Source organism: Podarcis cretensis (genome assembly GCF_951804945.1).
Source record: "Podarcis cretensis genome assembly, chromosome: 8".
Classification (NCBI taxonomy): Eukaryota; Metazoa; Chordata; class Lepidosauria; order Squamata; family Lacertidae; genus Podarcis; species Podarcis cretensis.
In genome coordinates, this window is record NC_137177.1 from 14,664,252 (window position 1) to 14,684,350 (window position 20,099).

General features: G+C 44.1%; 2 long non-coding RNA genes across 2 annotated transcripts in view; one reads left to right on the forward strand and one right to left on the reverse strand.

The window, feature by feature from the left end:
* The window catches only part of LOC307221812, a 680,975-nt gene that overhangs the window by 546,472 nt on the left and 114,404 nt on the right, over positions 1-20,099 (reverse strand). The window lies entirely within an intron of this gene.
* On the forward strand, positions 8,674-18,839 carry LOC307221794. The gene is made up of 4 exons (XR_013841524.1): positions 8,674-8,792; positions 12,227-12,379; positions 16,908-17,063; positions 18,598-18,839. It is a non-coding gene; the product is annotated as an uncharacterized lncRNA (long non-coding RNA).

Below are 20,099 nucleotides of genomic sequence, written 5' to 3' on the forward strand. Positions count from 1 at the left end.
TTAATGCCTTTTGTCTTTGCCATCAAGTCCTCTTTTGAGATTTCTTTGCATCCTACAAAGAGAACTTTAATCCTATAGAAACCACTTGTTTCAAGATCTACAAATGGGTTATACTGTATTTGTTTTCATGTTTAAATAAGGGGTGATCTAGCAGGGGCATCAGTGATGAAGGCCTAGGAGCCAATATTGAGTTCCAATTCCACCATGCCATCAATGTTACTTTGAAAAATGGGTTGTCCACCTTTTCGTGGTCCATTTGAGGCAGCTTCAGGAAGGGCAGAGCACGTACTGATGGTCTTATGTGGGTACTTTCTCTCTGTACCCATGAAATATCTACTTTATCTTTAATGAGTAGCATCAATGATTTAATTTTGAAAGCTGCATAGTATAATTCAAGATTGGGTATTCCTAGCCCCTCTTTATTGCTATGTCTAAATAAGATGTTTTCACTGAGTCTGGGTCTTTTTCCTAATGAGACAAAGTAGAGTAATTTGTTTTGCCATTTTTTAAAGAATGTTGATAAAACCTGAATCAGGAAAGAGAATTTTGGCAGAATTGGCATTTTTATAGCTGCAATATGACATAGCCAGCTAAGGCTTGTGTGTTTCCATTTTGACAGTTGTTTATTTGCCTTTTTGAACAAAGGTTTATAATTTCTTTGATTTCATTGATTAAGGTCAGCTGTGAAGATTATCCTGAGGTATTTAAACCCCCCATGGGCTATCTTTATCTTTGACATTTCTGTTAGCTGCTTTTGAACTGTTGCGGTCAAATTAATTGGTAGTATTTTTTTATTTTGCATAATTTGCAGTCCTGTGATTCAATGGAAACTTTCAAAATGTTCTTTCAAAGATTAAGGCACAACAATTGGATCTTGCACAATTACCAATCTGCAAACAAAGTTACTTTATGTTCAACAGCTGTGAATAGTTTTGCATCCACATTTATTAGAGCAATCAGACTATATGAATCAGGTTTGGTGAAGTCTTTTATTTATAACATTTTACATAATGCCATGTAACAATAGACTTCCCTGCTTTCCCTTTCATGGTTCACTTTACTCATCTATCATTCCTGCACATTTTACTATAGCCAGTCTAATTGTTTCTCCATTTTACATCCTTCAAATATTAACACATACAATTTACAAAATAGTATGTAGAGTTACTATTTTGTATTTTGTATGTGTGTTATGTTACTTGTCTTTGTATAAAACTATATCATATCTTGTTCATTTATATAATCCAGAGTATGCATGGTTGGGCAAAACAATGAATTTTCCTGCAATCCTTTTCTTATTTTCTGCATGTCTGAAACCTTCATACAAAGACACTGATGCTGCCGAGAAAGTATATGGACAATTGCTCTGCCATTCTATTCCGCCGATGTATTACCTTAATATTCAAGAAACTATCAAATCAAGTTACTGGGTTCTTGGTTGTTAAAGTGATGTATTGACCATGAACCAGTACCCCTGCCTTTCCTCTAACTTGGTGTGGAGTCTAATTGGTTAAAAATGAGTATGTACTTTTTCAGATCTTCCAAGCCCCAGATCAAAGGACTCAAGGCATGGCACAGGTGACTACTTGGGTAGCAAAGCTGGAAATAGCTCAGGGATATTAAATGGTGCCAGGGACACAGCGATATGCACTGAATTTTCGACAATGGAGGCAGAGTCATTAGAGTGAGGTATTATAATTGCTTTCTGGGACATTGTTTCTCCTTGTTCCAATTGCATTGGATTGTTTGGAAGGAGAGAGGAAGGCTACAATTCTTAAAAGCATCTTCACATGGAACATTACAAGGTTGACATAAGAATTTCACATTGTGGATGTTGCTAACGTAAGAACTGAATAGATTGTATTTCCTGGTCAATCTGCTGGACTCTAATTTCTTGTAATATGTTTGATTTATATGATAAGTTGGTCTACAGAACCACATATTTTGATATGACGCTGAATAGCATTAAAAAAAGGATTTTAAAAGAATTAATAATAATAATAATAATATAATTACATACAGCCTGTTACGTTGTATATGTTGATCAGTCTATATACACTCAACACAGCACAACAAGACATGCTCTGGAAGACGCTAACAGATTTAGAACAATTTTAAAAGAAGATAAACTACAATAGGTGAAGACTTCAATAACTGCAGAGATAAAACAAAGGACCAAATTGGGCACCAATCGGTGAACAAAATCTGCAACCCAATCTTGGCAGAAATATTAACTGAATGGGACCAGGTGAACATCTTGTGAAAAGATGCAGGCATTTACACTCTCCATGGCAAGCTTCTCAGAGGGAAAGCAATCTCCAAAGAGGAAGTGCAAGGTAAATTAAAAGGCATTCAGACTGCAGTGGCACCTCGTCTAGCACCCGCCTCGTCGAGCACCCATTCCATCGAATGCCTGCAGCAAACCCAGAAGTACCAGAACAAATTACTTCCGGGTTCACCACTCGCACATGTGCAGAAGCACAAACTGCTTTGTGCGTGTGCAGATGCAGCGCTTTGTCCAGCATCCTTTTCAACCAGTGACCGGTGCTCCGGAATGGATCCCGGCTGCAAATCGAGGTACTACTGTACCGGGTTTCAAGTAGCTCAGGCACATTCTTTTGCACTTTCATTGAAGCAGAGAGGAGAGGACCTACATACACTTACCTTCTTTGAATCCTTATGCAGCAGTCTAGCATATGACCTGAAGGGTGCCACTTCCCTAATACACAGCAATCTAGTAAATCATGAAGCGGGGAATGCAAGAGGCCTTCAAACTGCATGGGAATCAGAATTAGGCCACACAACTGAAAAGCACAAATGAGAGGGTACCTGGACCACTCTCCTCCTTAAATGACCTCTGCTCACTTACACTCAAGTTCATCTTCCACTGGCACTGGATGCCAGTCTGGTTAGCAAAAGTTAACCCCCCCCCCTTTCCCCTTCATATTGGAACAGCTGTGGAAAGCTTGGTTCATTTATCCACGTGTGGTGGTCATGCCCCTATGTTAATTTTTTTGGGAATAGAGTATTCTCATTTTATCTGCAATTAAAAGCCAACCACTTTCTTCAAAATTTGTCTTAGAGAAATGTGACATATGGATAAGGATGGCACTGAAGATGGGATTTGAAGGAGGCCCAAATGAAAAGCTTGGATCAGTTTAAAACAGTCTCACCAAACACATCAGATGACTCAAAGGATCCTGTCTCCTTCCCAACAATCTGATGCAATTGGAAGAAGCAGAAACAATGTTCCAGATTCTAATGGTAGCTTGGCTACTTAAGAAAGAACAAGCCAGAAATGCTGATAAATATAGACCCAAAATGGTTTAGCTGAAAGAACTTCTAAATGTGTAAATCAAATTGTTAATAAGTGCATTTAGCCTCAGTGGTATAGCTACAATTAAGCTCCTGAATTTTGCACAGTGTGGCTATTAAATACATATTAACTGTGTTGTAATAAGATAATTTGTTTTTCAGAAACACAAAGTAATTTTGACAGATAGTACACGTCTTCCATATCCAACTTGGCATCAGGGCCACATGAGCCTCAGGGCAATAGCTAGGAACAACTGCATCACTGGAGTATAGGAAGAGATAACAATGTAGATGTGATTTTCTTAGAAACCTCACATTTAACAGAGGAATTCAAAGATCATTCATTCAATCTCATGGGCTTTCCATAAAGTTTTTCTGGGCCCCTCTTCCACTCACTCCCAGCATTAATTTAACAAGAATGCATGTCAGTAAACACATTCACAGGCCACCTGAAGATCAGGTAACTAAAACGTTCCTCTATTTCAAGCTGTCTGCTTCTCTGGGACTTGTATCCTCACATTTGAGCTACTCTGGAAAGTCAATGTTTCCCTTACTTTCCAAACTATCATTCAGTGTGTCAATGCATGTCTAAATTGCAGGGAGTTGGACTAGAATCTCTGGTTTCCTTCATACTCTACAATTTAGGATTCAATGTTAGAGCAGTTTAAAAGGAGCTGCTCACCCATGAGCCAGAAAATACAATGAAATGTAGTAAATGAGTATGGATGATGATGATGATGATGATGATGATGATTACTACTTCTACCCCGCCCATCTGGCTGGGTTTCCCCAGCCACTCTGGGTGGCTTTCAACAGAACATTAAAAACAGAATAAAACCTCAAACAATATAAACTTCCCTAAACAGGGTTGCCTGTCCAATGTCTTCTGAAAGTCAGATGGTTGTTTATTTCCTTGACATCTGATAGGAGGGATCACAGGGCAGGCGCCACTACCCAGAAGGCCCTCTGCCTGGTTCCCTGTAACCTCACAGTGAGGCAACCGCCAGAAGGCCCTTGGCACTGGACCTCAATGTCTCGGCTGAATGTGTTAGGATTATGATGTTCCGTTCCACCTTAAAACAGAGGTGTGGATTGCTGTACGTCACATGTCTGTTTACTTCCAGCACAGCCTGCTGGGAACTTCCGTTGTATATACCTTTTGCTTATGCTTTTGCTTGGACAAGATGGGGAGCAGACATGTTTTTCCTTTGTCCTGATGCTGAATAAAATGTTTGTAAATATGCTTACATATGCCTCTGTCTGCTCTTCTGTTGCAAAGAGTTCTTATCTCGCTGGCTTGTGTGCCCAGTCTCTAAAGGTTTCTGAAGCTTGAGTCGCAGTTTTGATGCTGTTCCGAGAACTGGAGTTTGCTTGGCTGCTGGCAGGTGGGCTGGAGCCAGCTGGGGGCCTGCTAATTGCCCCCGTCTCCCAGGACGCATCCCATCAGAATGATGGGGATGGAGACGCTCCTTCAAGTATACTGGGCCGAGGCCATTTTGGTCTTTAAAGGTCAGCACCAGCACTTAGAATTGTGCATGGAAACGTACTCAAAGCCAATGTAGATCTTTTAGGACCGGTGTAATATGGGCTCAGCTGCCACTACCAGTCACCAGTCTAGCTGCTGCATTTTGGTTTAGTTGTAGTTTCCAGGTCACCTTCAAAGGTAGCCCCACATAGAGCGCATTGCAGTAGTCCAAGTGGGAAATAACCAGAGCATGCACCACTCTGGTGAGACAGTCTGCAGGCAGGTTGGGTCTCAGCCTGCATACCAGATGGAACTGGTAAACAGCTGCCCTGGACACAGAATTGACCTGCGCCTCCATGGACAGCTGTGAGTCCAAAATGACTCCCAGTCTGAGCACCTGCTCCTTCAGGGGCACAGTTACCCCATTCAGGACCAGGGAGTCCCCCACAACCACTGCCCCCCAAAAAACAGTACTTCTGTCTTGTTAGGATTCAGCCTTAACCTGTTTGCTGCCATTTAACCTTTAACCACCTCCAGGTACTCACATACAACCTTCACCATGATTGATAGTACCAAAGGCCAGTGCAACAAAGGCAGTTTTAGTCCCATGATGAGGCCTGAATTCTGATTGGAAGGGATCCAAATGGTCCACATCCTCCAGCTATGTCTGGAGTTGTACAGCAACCACCTGCTCAATCACCTTGCCCAAGAATGGAAGATTTCAGACTGGTCAGATCAAAAGCTGTTTTTTAAAGAAGCGGTTTAATGACCACCTCTTTCAGTGGGTCTGGGAATGCTCCCTCACAAAGGGAAGCATTCACCGCCCCGTAGAGGCCATTGGCCAGCCCTTCCTGGCTCACTTTTATTAGCCATGATGGGCAAGGATCAAGGAGACAGGTGGCTGGTTTTACTCGTCCAAGCAGCCTGTCCACATTTTCAGATGTGAAGATAAGAAAGAAAACCCGAAATCGATCCTGGGTACTATGGGAGGGATCGTCTCAACTCCCATGTTCTTGCAACACTGTAAATGGTATCACAACATACTGGAGGCCTCCTCATAAGGAAGATCATTGTCCTTTACTTCCACGTACATATTTTTACTCTCTATCTCAACTTTACATCCCTACACCCCATTTGACTGCTTCACTGCCATTGGCTCATCCCTCTACTGGGCTGCACTAATGACCTTTGAGCTAATCTGCAGCTGAACCAACAAGGGCTTCCTCAGCTGCATCTTTGCACATTGCCTGGTACTTTCCACTTGACTGGTTCAGAGTGATGAAGAGTGATTGAGAGTATTGTCTTGTTTGTGTTGTTTGTGGAAACAGCTAGCTCCATGCTGTGTGAGATTTCAATTCTCACCAAACCAAGTACACTTCTGAGTCATTGACACCAGCAGCTGAGCTCACTTGCAATCCCTTTTTCCCTAGGGGCGGGTGACCACTTCCATGGCAGGAGAATCAGTCTTACTGGTTGAAGCCTCCAGTACATCCATGCAATATGAAGCCATGATGGGTTAAGGGTTTTCTTAGATGTTGAAGGCTGAGGGCTACTCTTCTTAGCTGCAGATTACTTTCTTGCTTACAGTCTTACCAAGAACAATCTAATATCCAAACCTTCCTCCTTCTCAGAAGAGGAATCCTGTGGTGGGGATACTGTATTTTTTCTGTTTATAGGACACCCCCATGTATTAGATGACCCCTATTCCGTGTATAGGATGACCCCCAATTTCAAACTTTAAAAATATGAAGGAAGATATAGTCTTATACAAGGTAAAACACAGTATGGGGGTTTCTTTGCAGGTTGCATCTTGGTTTTGCCCTTGCCTTTGTAGATTCTTTCTTTGGTGACATTACAATTTAAATCACACATTAATGCCATAGGAGGGAAATGCTGAAAAGTTTTTGGCAAGAGCTAATGAAATGAAAGAGAATTAATTAAGCCAATTCAACACTGAGCTTTGATTTTCGCTATGTCCCTCTGTGTCTTCTTGGCAAACACACAGCCCCCACTCCCAGACCTTAGGGAACCATTTGTTCCTACATGTTGCCCACAGCGTGAATCCTTGGCCTATAAATATCTCCATGTAAGCCTATACTTGCATCATTCCTCTTCCCTGGTCCATCTCTTTTGAGTCTCCCAATCTTTAAAAAATGATGAAAACACTTGTGAGCACATGCCTCCTCTTGGGCCTGCTTTCTCCAGGTGAGTAGCAATCAGTGCAATGGGATTCTTTAGATGACTGCAAAAATGTTTGCTCCTTGGGTGGGAACAGGATATCAATATAAAAGAGAGTAAGGACTGCTGGCTAACCAAGGGGAGTAAACTCAAGAGTTTAAGCACTTAAGCCTTGGTGACCAAGTATAGTCAGTTGTAAACATTTATTTATGTGGCAGAGGAATCAGAATAATCATGCTAATAAGTGAAAGCCACAGTTTCCAAGATACTTAAGATAGCCATTCGATCTAGAATTTATTATTATTTATTCATTTATTCATTAATATATGTATTGCTTCATTCCCAAATGGCTTCTGTGCTATTTAGAAAACAGCAACAAAAGAAATCTGCATCTTTGTTAAAATCCAGAATGATTAAAATATACACCATAGTTAAAATAGCCAATAATAAACCCTTAACATAAAAACTACCCTGATTAAATGGTGTGTGAGTGAGAGATAGAATGGGAGAAAATCTCAAGTACTGGAGCAGCAATGAGCATTTCACATAAAGTTCATAACTTTATTTCTCTAGCCAAAGGCCATGACAATTCTAGCTTGATTTCACATTAAACCTTACAATCATCAAAACAACATATAGTAATTTTATCTAATTTCCTTTCCTATTATTTTTTTCCAGCTGGTGCATAGAAGGGCACTCCAAGAAGCCAATATGGTCTCACAAAAGAAATCAAACTGAAAAAGACAGTTTCTAAAACTTTAATGGAGTTTGACTCTGCCCCCCAGATTTCAGTGTCAAATAGCATTTCAGTAAGCACTATGCTACCAAGTATCTTTAGGGCAGGTTCATTTAGCTGCCCTCCCTTATTGTAATAGAATTTCATTAATGCTCCTTTGGTTTTCAGTGCTTTGACTTTCACGGCTCAATATTACTCTTCCCAGAGAATGTTTTACTAAAGAGTACACCAAGGGATATGGGTGGCACTGTGGTCTAAACCACTGAGCCTCTTGGGCTTGCTGATCAGAAGGTCGGTGGTTTGAATCCCTGCGACGGGATGAGCTCCCATTGCTCTCTCCCAGCTCCTGCCAACCTAGCATTTCGAAAGCACGCCAGTGCAAGTACAGTATATAAATAGGTACTGCTGCGGCAGGAAGGTAAACAGTGTTTCAGTGCACTCTGGCTTCTGTCATGGTGTTTTGTTGCACCAGAAGTGGCTTAGTCATGCTGGCCACATGATCCCGAAAGCTGTCTGTGGACAAACGCTGGTTTCCTCATCCTAAAAGTGAGATGAGCGCCACAACTCCATAGTCACCTTTGACTGGACTTTCCCTTCCCTTCCCTTCCCTTACCTTTAAACCCAGGTATATAAATGAGCAGGTTTCTTCTATAGCTTCTTGCTCTAAACATCTTTTTTTTTTTTACTTTTGACTGTGGTCTGTGTTGTTTATAGATAGGCTTTCACACCATGACGCAGGGCAGTTCACAATATAGAATCATTGGCATGCATCAAGATTGAGATATTTCTGCTCCTTTTCCTTTTTATTTTTCAGCCGGTGCATAGAGGGGTACTCTAAGAAGCTACCAAATAATTAATATGAACATTAAAGCTAACACATATCTACCCTTTTGCATGACACCTCCTTAAGAAGAAGAACACATTGTACTACTTTACCATCTGAAGAAATCTCTTGCACCAACCTCTATCTCCTTTGTGCAGCAACATCTCTGACATGTACCCACTGTCATGAAAATAGTACCTCATGTGAAGCTCCAGCAAGTCATGGCTGCCGTGAAGATCAAACCTGTTCCTCTGGTGCTCTGCATAACAACATAGGTGAGTTGAATCTTCTCACTTACTTTTGGTCACTTCAAGGAATGAGTTTCTTGTGTAAATTAGCATTATTTATTATTTATTTATTGCCTTTATATCCCAACTTTTCTCCAAGGAGCACAAGGTGGCGTATATGGTTCTTCTCTTATGCATTTCACCTTGTGAGGGATATTAAGCTGAGAGGCAGGGTCTTCCCAAGGTCACTCAGTGAGCTTCATGGCTAAGTGGGGATTTGAACCCTGGCATCTCAGATTCTAGTCTAGTCCAACACTCAGCATCAATACTCAGCCACATAATCTTAGTCCAGCCTTCCTTTTCTTTTTCCATCACATGCAGGCTTCATCAGAGAGAACCTAGCATGCATCAGGCTGGGGTTTTGGCCCTATAGAAATTTCTGAACTACTGCTCCCATCCACCTCAGCCAGCGTGGTCAATTGATAGAGATGGTGCAAGCTGTAGTTCAGTAAATTATTTGCTTATTGTAACTCACTCTACGTGGGGCTGCCCTTGAGACTGACCCAGAAACTCCAGCGAGTGCAGAATGCAGCGGCGAGACTCCTTACGGGGTCCTCGCCGCGGGATCATAGAATCATAGAATCATAGAATTGGAAGAGACCACAAGGGCGAGTCCAACCCCCTGCCAAGCAGGAAACACCATCAGAGCACTCCTGACATATGGTTGTCAAGCCTCTGCTTAAAGACCTCAAAATAAGGAGACTCCACCACACTCCTTGGCAGCAAATTCCACTGTCGAACAGCTCTTACTGTCAGGAAGTTCTTCCTAATGTTTAGGTGGAATCTTCTTTCTTGTAGTTTGGATCCATTGCTCCGTGTCCGCTTCTCTGGAGCAGCAGAAAACAACCTTTCTCCCTCCTCTATGTGACATCCTTTTATATATTTGAACATGGCTATCATATCACCCCTTAACCTCCTCTTCTCCAGGCTAAACATGCCCAGCTCCCTTAGCCGTTCCTCATAAGGCATCATTTCCAGGCCTTTGACCATTTTGGTTGCCCTCCTCTGGACACGTTCCAGTTTGTCAGTGTCCTTCTTGAACTGTGGTGCCCAGAACTGGACACAGTACTCCAGGTGAGGTCTGACCAGAGCAGAATACAGTGGCACTATTACTTCCCTTGATCTAGATGCTATACTCCTATTGATGCAGCCCAGAATTGCATTGGCTTTTTTAGCTGCCGTGTCACACTGTTGGCTCATGTCAAGTTTGTGGTCAACCAAGACTCCTAGATCCTTTTCACATGTACTGCTCTCAAGCCAGGTGTCACCCATCTTGTATTTGTGCCTCTCATTTTTTTTTGCCCAAGTGCAATACTTTACATTTCTCCCTGTTAAAATTCATCTTGTTTGTTTTGGCCCAGTTCTCTAATCTGTCAAGGTCGTTTTGAAGTGTGATCCTGTCCTCTGGGGTGTTAGCCACCCCTCCCAGTTTGGTGTCATCTGCAAATTTGATCAGGATGCCCTTGAGTCCATCATCCAAGTCATTGATAAAGATGTTGAATAAGACCGGGCCCAAGACAGAACCCTGTGGCACCCCACTAGTCACTCTTCTCCAGGATGAAGAGGAACCATTGATGAGCACCCTTTGGGCTCGGTCAGTCAGCCAGTTACAAATCCACTGAGTGGTAGCATAGTCAAGACTGCATTTTACCAGCTTCTTTACAAGAATATCATGGAGCACCTTGTCGAATGCCTTGCTGAAATCAAGGTAGGCTACATCCCCTGTGTTCCCTTCATCTACCAGGGTTGTAATTCTGTCAAAAAACGAGATCACATTCACCCAGTGCTATACCAGCTGCACTCGCTCCCGGTGGAGTACAGGATCAGGTTTAAGGTGCTGGTTTTAACCTTTAAAGCCATATATGGCCTAGGACCCTTGTACCTACGTGACCACCTCTCCTGGTATGTCCCACAGAGGACCTTACAGTATTCAAATAAATTTGGGGGGGGGGAGATTCCGGGCCACAGGGAGGTTAGACTGGCCCTGATCTGGTGGAACACTCTACCACAAGAAATTAGGGACTTGACATCTTTCCGCAGGCCTGCAAGACAGAGCTGTTCCACCAGGCCTTTGACCAAGGCACAGTCTGACCCCCCCCCTTCTGTAATCTTCATAGAACTCTAACTCGATGGTTGCCATTAATTTGATTCTGAACTGATTCTACAATGTATTTTAATTAATTGACTGTGCTATTTTATGTGCACTGTGCTATTTTTACGTGTTGTTAGCCACTTTGAGCCCGACTTTGGCCAGGGAGGCTGCAATACAAAATAATAATAATAATAATAATAATAATAATAATAATAATAATCCCCGAATTAGCCATCACTGCATTTACTAGCAGTCCACACTACACCAGAAGCAGTGAACTCTGGTTTGGTTTTGGTTTGCCTTCCATCATAAGGCAAGGTATTAAGTTTAATATATTATTACAAATTCAATGCAAGGATCATTTTGGGCACCTACAAGTTCTTTCTCTCTTTGCTTTCACGCCAGCTGTTCCAGATGAGATATTACAATGGGGGGAAAGGTTTTCTAGCTACCCTATCTCTCCTTCTTGCATTACTCCTACTAACATCCTTTGAAAGAAGAAGTGTGATATGATGTCATCCTCAGAGACCCCGCCGCCTTCAAATTTTTGCAGGGTGGTGGGACACTCACTGTTCAATGACACTAAGACTAAGCCATGCATCTTCACTGTCTGAATTTTGGAGCAATTCATGGGATTGTTGGCTCAAGAGCAGCCACATCTTCATTTTATCTTGAGCGTCTTGTGATTTAAGAATGCAATGAAGGGCCATATGGTCCTTTGGCTTCATAATAGTTCCTGGGACATTGGTCATTTCTAGGTTTCAGCTTTCAGTTCTCACCTTGCTTGCATGCCCATCTGAGAAATCAGGTGACTTTTTCATCTGCTACATCTTTCAACTAGAATCTTCCAGACAGACAGATCTATTCCAGTCTCTGCTAAGGGTAGGTGAATTTGTCAATTTTTGTTACTCTCACTTTCTCATTCTCCCCAAACTTCAATTTCTGCACAGTAAATAAGTAAATGAATAAATAACTCATTAAAATGTACCACCATTTAAGAACAATTTTCTCCTCAAAAATATTTTCATGCAGTTGCAAACCATTTTGCCTAATACAAAGTAACTTTGTTGGTTGTTTTAACTCATGTAGCTGGGTGGCATTCAACTAAGTCAGGGGTCAGCAAGGCTTAAGAAACATAAGAGACTTGTGGATTTAGAAGGATAATCGTGTTTTGGTTCATTTTCTTGGTTCAAAAACTGTGCATTATGTAGTTTCTCACTGAAGAATAAAATGTAGTAAAAGGGAAGTATCATTGAAAATATATACATTTAGAGGGAATTAACCAGAGTTTTTGCAGATCTTGTGATTTATTTCCTTTTGTTCTTTTCAGTTCCAGAGTATGAAGTGTCAACTTTCCAGGGATGTATTTATTCCAATTTATGCCACTCAGGTGATTACAGCTTCAGTGCATCTCAAGGTAAATTCCTCCAGCTGAAGGTCTACTGCTGCAAAACAAATGAGTGCAACAAGGAACCTGTCCACCGTGAGTATCTGCATCTCTGAAGGTTAAGGGCTTATAAAAACAGTGCTTTTTTCTGGCAGAACATGATGGAACACAATTCTGCCACCTTTTGGGGGGAAGGATGCAGGAGGGCTCTGGGACCCCATCAGATCACCTCCTTTCTTAAGCTGGGCAAATTCTCCCCATGCTTGGGAAAGCAGGCATGAGTCTTAGACAGGATCCTGGAACCTGCTGCCTCCTTCCCAAATCCAGATGGGCTTTGGGAAGGTGGTGGGAGCACTCTTGGCCTCATCAGAGCATCACACCAACTTACTTAAGCTGAGCAATGCTTCCCAGACTTAGGGAGGGAGGCACTAGGCTATGACAGTGGCCAGGGACCTTGCTTTCTCCTACCCAAAGCCACCCATCTCCGGTAGAGGGGGCTCGGTGTCAGAGTGCTCAGGCCAGTAAGTCAAGGACAGGGGCTTCCCTGTGGAGCTGGTAATCAGTTTGCCACCCTTGAGGCATTGTAAGTGTGCCAACTACCATTCAAGGCCCATTCACTTGGAGTATCTTCTGAGTAGACATTTGTAGAAGTGTTAGAAATCCTTTGACACATCACTTTATTTAATTAAATCAAATACACTGCTTGATCGTAAAAAAAATAAAAATAAAAATCCAAAAAAGTTAAAATAACAATAAAATAAAAGCATATTAAAACTTGCATCTATTGTATAAACATGGATAGGCTCGTACCCCTTCCAATCTGTGCCTCATCCCAAGGGACGAGGGTAGGGTGAGCAAGGATTACTCACCTCCGTCACTGGTGCTGTGCAATGCCAGGTCTATAGGCAACAAAACCGCCACCCTGCGAGATTTCTTCACCTCGCAGGGGGTCGACCTGGCTCGTGTGACGGAGACCTGGGTGCACGAAGGGGCAACAGTTACCTTATGAGAGATGGTGCCCCTGGGTTTCTCCGTCCTCCACCAGTCCCGGACTGTGGGCCGGGGGGGAGGGTTGGCATTATTAATCTGGGAAGATTGTCCTTTCAGGGCTCCACCATCGCCATCGGTCCCCGGCATTGAATGTGTTGGCCTAGTGTGGGGCTCCGAGGAGAGCTTGGCTGTCTAGCTGGTGTACCGGCCACCTAGTGCACCAGCAGCCACCCTGTCAGGCCTATTGGAGGCAGTGGCCAGCTGGGCCTTGGAGTTCCCTAACCTATTGGTATTGGGGGACTTCAACATCCATGCTGATGCCACTCCCTCCTCACAGGCTCTGGACCTGGTGTCTTCCATGGTGACACTAGGGCTCTCCCAGTTTGTTTCGGGCCCCTCACATCAAGCAGGCCACATGCTGGATTTGATCTTTGGTGTAGGTATAGATGTGATCATGTCTCCTTCGATCAAGGTGCCATGGTCTGATCACTACGCTCTGAAAGCCAGGATTGGCTTTCCACCCCCACCCTGCTTAGGTGGCGAGCTGATTTGGGCTCGCCCGCAGAGGCTGATGGACCCTGATAGGTTCCGGCAAGCCTTGCGGGACCTTGCTCCCCCTGGCGACTCATTGACTGAGATTGTCGAGGGCTGGAATATCCAGCTCCTGGCAGCCATCGATGAGATCGCACCAAAGCGCCCTCTGCGACCCCGCAGAAACTGGGCTCCCTGGTTTACCGAGGAGCTCCGGAAAATGAAGCGGGACCTCAGACGGCTAGAGCGAATATGGTGGGGTGCCCGTGACAGAGCCTCAAGAACATCTTATAGGGCTTTTATGAAAACCTACGAGATGGCGGTGAAGGCTGCTAAGAAGTCTTACTTCTCGGCCTCCATTGCATCCACTAGCTCTCGCCCGGCGCAATTATTTAGTATAATCAGGTCTTTAACGTCCCTTGAGGGACAGCCAAATTTAAATAACAATTTGACACACAGCTGTGAGGCATTTGCGAGTTTTTTTGCAGAGAAGGTCTTGTTGCTCTGCCATGACCTCCCTGCCAATTTGGATACAATAAAGGAACTGGAGGCTCCTCGACTGTCCTCGGGTCCAGTATTGGACCACTTCGACCGGATATCCCCAGCCGATGTGAACAGACTCCTTCGAGCTGGAAAGCCCACCACCTGTCCTCTCGACCCATGCCCGTCTTGGCTGATTAGAGTGTGTCCAGACGAGGTGCGGGCCCTCCTGGGGGATATCATCAATTTGTCCCTTGGCACAGGGACATTCCCAGGGGAACTGAAGGAGGCAGTGGTGCGCCCTCTCTTAAAGAAAACATCATTAGATCCTTTAGATCTATCCAATTACCGCCCGGTTTCGAATCTTCCGTTCCCGGGTAAGGTGATTGAGAGAGCGGTTGCTGAACAGCTTGGTGGGTTTCTGGATGAAACATCGGCTCTGGATCCATTCCAGTCCGGCTTCTGCGCTGGTCATGGGACCGAGACGGCTCTGGTTGCCCTAACAGATGATCTTCGTAGACAGCTGGATCGAGGCGGGTCGGGGCTACTGATTCTTCTAGATCTGTCAGCAGCTTTCGACATGGTCGATCATGAACTTCTGGACCACCGCCTTGCCGATGTGGGGATCCAGGGCACAGTCCTTCAATGGCTGCGCTCGTTTCTCTCTGGTCGGGAACAGAGGGTGGCGCTTGGGGGGGGAATTGTCATCGCGCCACTCCTTGGTGTGTGGAGTACCTCAGGGTGTGATACTCTCCCCGATACTATTCAACATCTTTATGCGCCCCCTCGCCCAGCTTGTCCGGAGTTTTGGGCTGGGTTGCCATCAGTATGCCGATGACACCCAACTCTATCTGTTGATGGATGGCCATCCTGACTCGGCCCCAGACACACTGACCAGATGCTTGGAAGCTGTGGCTGGATGGTTATGTGGGAGCCGGTTGAAGCTAAATCCTTCGAAGACAGAGGTCCTCTGGCTGGGACAGGACGATATGGGATTGGAGGGGCAACTCCCATCTCTTGCAGGGGCGCAATTAGTGCCAGCACCATCCGTTAAGAGTTTGGGTGTAATCTTCAACACCTCCCTTTCCATGGAGGCGCAGATTGCAGCTATAACAAAGGAGGCATTTTTCCATCTCCACCAAGCTAAGAAGTTGGCTCCTTACCTCTCTTGCCCTGACCTAGCCACTGTGATCCACGCGACGGTCACCTCCAGACTGGATTATTGTAACTCGCTCTACGTGGGGCTGCCCTTGAGACTGACCCAGAAACTCCCGCGGGTGCAGAATGCTGCAGCGAGACTCCTTACGGGGTCTTTGCTGCGAGATCACATTCACCCGGTGCTATACCAGCTGCACTGGCTCCCGGTGGAGTACAGGATCAGGTTTAAGGTGCTGGTTTTAACCTTTAAAGCCCTATACGGCCTAGGGCCCTCGTACCTACGGGACCGCCTCTCCTGGTATGCCCCACAGAGAAACTTACGGTCTTCAAATAAAAACATCTTGAAGGTCCCAGGCCACAGAGAAGTTAGGCTGGCCTCAACTAGAGCCAGGGCTTTTTCGGCTGTGGCTCCGACCTGGTGGAACACTCTGTCACAAGAGACTAGGGCCCTGCGGGACTTGACATCTTTCCACAGGGCCTGCAAGACAGAGCTGTTCCGCCAGGCCTTTGGCCAGGGCACAGCCTGACTCCCTCCCTTGGCAACCTTCGCGGAGCTCTGGCCCAATGGTGGCCAGTGGCTTGTATTTAATTAATTTTATAATGAATGATTTTAGAGTGTTGTTTGTGCTGTACTTTTGTACTGTTTTATTGTTGTTAGCTGCCCTGAGCCCGGCTTCGGCTGGGAAGGGCGGGATATAAATAATTTATTATTATTATTATTATTATTATTATTATTATTATAGCAGGCACCCACTTTTGTTTCTAGAAAAAAAGCACTGTATGAACCAATGATATACAGTATGTCAATTAGTTACAAGAAAAGTATAGAATTCTGTCTTTTGGTCCATTCAGATGCGGGGTGCAAGGGACTAAGAAGTATCTATGGTTGATCCTTGAATCTGGAATGAGTGGAGTAGATAGATGTTCCTTACATACATCTATCACATTTCAAACAAGCAGTCAGTGGGGCTGAAGGAAGAGAAGTAGAAATATGGGAAATATGGGCATTGCTCTCCCCAGTGTGGATTCTGGGCCTGCCCACTACTTGCTTGCACATACACACAGAGAGAGAGAGAGAGAGAGAGAGGGAGGGAGGGAGGGAGAGAGAGAGAGAGAGAGAGAGAGAGAGAGAGAGAGAGATTACATCCAAGAGAATGCAGCTGTCTGTACCTTCAGATACAGAGAGTTAGAATCAGAGAGCAGATAGCTAGCCTGATACATTTCTACTCCAGAAAATACACAAAAAATAGTGTGCATGACAAAAGGTGAAAGACAAAAACATTTTTTATAGATGCTCAGCAGAGGTCCCTGTTCTGCAAAGTTGATGGCAAATGTAGGACACTATGTGGAGGTAACATGTCCAGCTAGGGTCAGAAGTTACTAAAAGGCATGAAAAAAAATCAAAATAAAGAGACTGGGGAATGAGGTGTATCCATATGCTGACTGTAGGTTTTTATTTTGGTAGTTACACCACGTGAAGATCTTTCCCCCAATGGTCGACAGTGCCCAGCCTGCTTCAGAAAGACCGATTTTTCCGGCGAAACAGGTTGCCCACGTGAGGGGACTGTCAGCTGCCTTGCCAATGAGACCAAGTGCATTAACTATTCTAGTAGGATGTTATGTGAGTAATATTGCCAATGGGGCAAGAAACTCAGCTCCTCTCTGTCTCTTTCTCACTTCAAGAAAAGTAATGACTGATATTATTTTGCATTTTATTTATGATAGGTGTGTATAGCTTTGATTTCTTTCTCTGAGGGAAAGGGCAATACTCTAGTCCTGTTCTGGATTCCATACTATCTGCATATGAATTGCATAAGAACTGGGGGGACAGGCTCACTCAAGGGTAGGGTTTTACCTTGTGTGAGACTGGGAAACCTACAAAAGTACAGCACACTCCTTACAGCACACCTTTGTCCTCAAATGCACAAGGTGCATCAGAGCAGAGGGGTACAAGGGAGGGTGCAGGAGCAGCCAGCACATCACTGCTTCTCCTCACAACAGTATGCACCATTGGGTGCTGGTCCAGGAGTACCCACCCACCTTGGCCTAACATTCAAAAGTAAAGGAGGCTGGGAGAAAGGAGGGCACTACTAGTGCATCTCTCTTCATCTATCTTCATAAATAAGTTGCATTGTGTTTATTGAATCTTACTGCATCACAAGTGTGCAAAAGAACTGCAGCCTTAGTATAGCAAAATACATGGGGTGGGAGACCAGGGCTTTTTTTCAGCCAAAACTCATTTCCAGCAACTCTCAGGTAGGCCCCATTGCCATTCTAAGAGAACAAGGGAGGCACTCATGTTGAGTTCCAGCACCTCTTTTTCTAGAAAAATAGCACTATGGCAGAGGGTGACTTCCTGTTCACAATGCATCACCATGGTGTTAGCCAAGAAACTCAAATTCAAAGCAAATAATCAGCAGGCAATCCAATTCTCTCCTTTCTTCTTTTACAGCACAGCATAAACTCGAGACAGACTGAAAAGGAAGGTCCCTGCCAAAAGTGGAGCTTGCAGGCTCTGTGTTTGGCAGGGATCAACTGTAATATTGAGAACTTGATCCCAATGCCAGCACAACTTCCTGTTGGTGCCACTTAGCTGCTGAACATTGGAAGCAAACTTTGCTTTGAACAAGGGGCAGTGGCGTAGCGTGGGTTATCAGCACCTGGGGCAAGGCAAGTAATTTGCGCCCCCTAACCCATGGATTTGCACCCCCTAACCCGTGGACTTGCGCCCCCTAACCCGTGGGTTTCCCTAACCCCCAGATGTTGCGCCCGGTGCGGCCGCCCCCCCCTGCACCCCCCACGCTACGCCACTGACAAGGGGTTCAGCTGATTGGCTGTGACTGCAAGCCCTCCTCTCAAGCAAATGATTCAGAGTAGTTTCCAAGATTCCCAGTTGTTCTGCTGCTGCAGTGAATTTACCTGCCACATATCTCATGTAATACAGTGTTAGTGTAAGTCAAGTGGATGTTGCTAGGGTAGAATGGTCACATTAGGCCACCTGGTGGGCTTAATTTGGCTCACAAGGTAAGACTAGTGATAGTTGGCTGTCAGATTAATCCTACAGGGTTGTAAACATACTGAGCTTTAATAATCACAGTCATCCTTATCCCCAAGGCCCCAGAACTCATGCAAAGCTTCTCCTTTTTATTATACAGATCATAGTACGACACCTTATAGACTCCAATTCAAAGGCTGTGCAACTGAAGACTTGTGTGCGCTTGATAGAAAACACTTTGAATATGGTCACCTGCTAGTCTACGGAATTAAAGCAAAATGCTGGAATGCTGCAATATCATCAAAGCAAATTGATCTTGAAGGGTAGATACAAGACAGCAAAGCTCTCCTCCTTGTTAATTCCACCATTCATGGTAGCTGCAGAAGAAATCGGGAGCCTAGTGGTGAGAAGAGGAGCTCAGGCCTCATGGGTTTTCTTTTTCACAATTGGTGAAATTCATCATAAAAAAATAAACTCATCTGGCACATTGAATCTGTATTCTGTATCTCTTTGTTTTATATATGCAGAATGAGTAGAATGCTGAGAAAGGGCATTTGAAGTAAAATATAAGAACGGGAGACAGATGTGATGTTTACTGGTTTCCTGTTCCTTTGTTTTTCAGTTGCTCTCTGCCTTCCACAGAGAGAGGATATAAATTCTTACTGTCTGCGTAGTTAGGAATAAAACTCTTAGCCATGTAGCTCATACTATCTCAGCTCCTTCCCTGCGTGCTGGATACTCTGCATTTTGGGAATGTGCCTGGAGCCTCATCAAAGGCTCAGATCGTTAATTATTGTCAAAGGAGAGAATGAAGGCCTCGACCAGAGGAGTAGTAGCTCGGTCGTAGCGGAGGCTACGATATCCCTGAGGGACAAATTTGACAGACACTGGGAGACAAATTGAAATAGGATTTGAATGGATTCCCATAATCAGGGGTTCCTGGGTTTGAACCATGTCCTTGTAATGGGAGACGGTGACAGAAGCAAGTGGAGCCCTCTTCAAAGAGAAAATGAAAAAAGCTCCTAACAAAATACAATGTGATCAGTTAGACACGGGCACATTAAAATAATTCCTCATTTATCAACAAGTACTCTCATTATAAACCTCTGCTAATTGTAACTAGAGGTCTGAAGAGTTCATCAGAGTCATATTTTTACGCTGAGCCAAAGTGTCTGAGATGGATTTGGGGCTTTCCCAAAATAAAGTAGGTGGCTTGTGTCAAAACAGAGGTGGTGATTTGTTCTGCCCCATCTTGGTAATCCACATATTAAACACAGTACAGACAAGCATCTACTACAACTGATATTATACTTGCAAGCTTACCACAAGCAGGAATGATAGGATGGGGTAATAACACAATAGAGAGCAATCAGCAGCCTGGGGAGAAGCCAGAGGAAGAGTTTCATTGTAACTGGCAGGTCAAGGATGTAATCAAAGGAATAACTTTACCTTTACTTTCCCCTCTAAATTCACTTCAAATTTTACAGAGTCTTTTCTCTCCCCACTCTATCTTTGCCAGCTCAGGATATCTCCATCTCTCCATCCATTCTACACTGGCTCCCAGTACATTTCTTTTTTTTAAAATGATATTTATTGAAGTTTCCATTAAAACACAAAAATACACAAACACAAACAGACAAAATACAAGTATAATTTCAATCC